Source organism: Frankliniella occidentalis, unplaced genomic scaffold, assembly GCF_000697945.3.
Source record: "Frankliniella occidentalis isolate FOCC.00 unplaced genomic scaffold, Focc_3.1 Scaffold196, whole genome shotgun sequence".
Lineage (NCBI taxonomy): Eukaryota > Metazoa > Arthropoda > Insecta > Thysanoptera > Thripidae > Frankliniella > Frankliniella occidentalis.
Window position 1 is genome coordinate 130,419 of NW_026267322.1, and position 2,735 is coordinate 133,153.

A 2,735-nucleotide genomic window follows, 5' to 3' on the forward strand; every position below is an offset into this window, starting at 1 on the left:
ATATGCAATTCTTTCATACTTTTTCACCCATGAATTCTGTCCCAACGGTTGATCTGTCTTTTACAGGTCTTGACCATTGGATTCCCCTTACCTTTTCACCCACTTTACGACTCTTTATAATGTCTTCTAGTTAAGAGAATTTTTAAAGTTTTTGTCGGCGCTTGGGTAAAAATGCTTACGGGCATGAAATAGATTTTAAAAATCTAAAAACATTAGCACACCACATACCTACTAGACAGAAGTAAAGTGGAAGACTAATACGGGAATGCTCCATAGGGAGGACTAATGATGCCCGAAGGAACCGGTAGAGCTCTTATACTGATATCAAAAGTTAAAACTTTTACCTTCGGGTAGAGACAGCAACAGTGGACTATGCCCGGGACTCTCAAAAAACATAAATAAATCAAAAACTTACATTTACATGACTTGTTACCTTCACCCAGAAAAATCATTTCTTGATTCAAGTAAATTTTTCCTTTGCTTCAAGTGCACGCTGATCAAATTTACTCTTGAAACAAGCTGATATTTTCTTTCGAATAAGAGAAACATATTATTCCAAAGAGAAAATCGCCTTTGTTTCAATGGGGAATTTCATCTTGTACCAACACCAACTTGCACTTGAATCAAGAAACTATTTTTCTGGGTGTCACCACAGTATTCTTCTTTGTTGAAGTTGTTGATCAACGACGTAACAAACACTACTTACGTCCTGCTGCTACCCGTCGTGGTCATCTTTCTCCAGCTGTCGTACTTCAGCCAGGAGCTGTCGGACTCCAGTCTGGCGCTGAAGAGGTGCGCCTACGCCGCGGCGACCGGCGGCGCCGTGACCCTGGCCGAGGCCCGCGCCCTCCAGCTCGTTATCCTGGCCGCCAGCAGGCCGCCGGCCCTTGGCTGCCGGGGCCTGGGCCGGCTTAGCCTGGCCAACGCGGGCCGGGCCCTTCGCCAGGCCTACTCGATGGTCAACGTGCTCAGCTCCAAGTTTTAACACGCGGTGCACTCTGCATTCCGGAACACAATAACACAGAGGGTGGGTGTTAAGTAGAGCTTTTCACTTTTCACTAATGTTTCGAAAAAAAATCCGCACTACCCCTACATCGATTCCTTATATAAAATAAAGAAATATACGTGTCTCGCCGATTTCCTAAATTATGAAAATTGAGCTATGCGCCGCCGCTCCAAAGTTTTGGAATTGTTTGAATTTAGTAGAAAAAAAAAAATCATAACTCCCTTAAAAATCGATCGATTTTCGCCGTTCACAGCTCAAAACACGGACGATTTTAGTGTGTTTACCGCCTATTGTGCCTTCTGAGAGACTGTAGAGCCACTCTAGCAGCCTATCGCGGGCGTATCTTGATTGTGTAAAGCAGTACAAGTGTTTTGAGCTGTGAACGGCGAAAATCGGTCGATTTTTGAGGGAGATGATTATTTTACTAAATTCAAACTATTTCAAAACTTTGGAGCAGTAGCGCATAGCTCAATTTTCATAATTTAGGAAATCGCCGAGACACGCATTTCTTTATTTTAAATAAGGAATCGATGTAGGGGTAGTGCGGAATTTTTTTCGAAACTGTAGTGAAAAGTGAAACGCTCTACTAACCCGCGCACTTTCGTGAAAGTGCAGCACCGCATGGAGGCACGCGGACGGGTTGCACGCTTGTGCGGCCAACGTGGCGTTGGTTGACGGGGTAGCTGTACAGTATGCACCACCAGAAAGATTACCTTGAGACTTCTTCTGAAATTTGGAACTCCTTTTTTTTCCAGAGTGCTGCAACAGTCGGCTGCTCGCGCGCACACGCCGGGGGCCAGCCGGGCCCCATACGTTGCTGTAGCAGCGGGGAGGCCTCTGTGGATCTCCACTCGACAAATTGCCTCCCCGGAAGTAATCTTTTTGCAAGACCAAGAGAGGCCGTGCGATGCCTGCTGTCGGCCTCTTTGTGGGCCTCCGCGGCCTCGTGGGGGACCCGCTATAGTGCGGCGCAGCAAGTGTCTACACAAGTGTCTACACATGCGGGCCCCCATTTGTTTCCCGCCTGTGGGGGGTAAGGTGTGTGTGTGTGTGTGTGCGCGCGCGCGCGCGTACGTGCGTGTGGTGTTGGTGAGGCGTGGCCTGACTCATGTTGTTCCTTGTGCTTTTTCGCACAATGCCGCGGGGGGTGAAAGGTTAGTCTCGGTCATCGTCCTGAAATATGTGATGTGTCCGACGGAAGAAAAAAATAAATTTTAAAAAAGATATGCGTTTTTGTCGAACGGAAACAACGATCAACTCATGATTTTTTCCCCGTGTATTACTTCTCTTATTTATGTGCAAGCGCGCAGCCACATGGCGCCGCTAGCTGTACAAGTCTTCGATTTGTTTGAGAAACCACCCATCTGTCCGAGACTTATTATGTGTACTTACGATCTATGCGCGCGCGCACACACACCCCCACACGACACCATAGAAGCCGATGTCACTTGCTTACACGCCAGTCGCCCACACCGTGTCACCCGACGATGCGACTCAGCGTTCACCTGTCGTGGTTGTGCCTGGAGCAGAGGCCTCTGCTGCGAGTCCTGCGCGCCGTGCTCCAAAGCGGGGTGAGAGTCTTGGGTGATCGTCAGCAAACGGGCCATTTACGTTCCGCGGCCCGACGCACAACTGTATGTAATATGGTTCTAAAAGGGTTTTAAACCACCGCGACACTAAAAAGCACTATTATTATGTATTCGGTGCAATGCTGAAAACCTCAGAATAC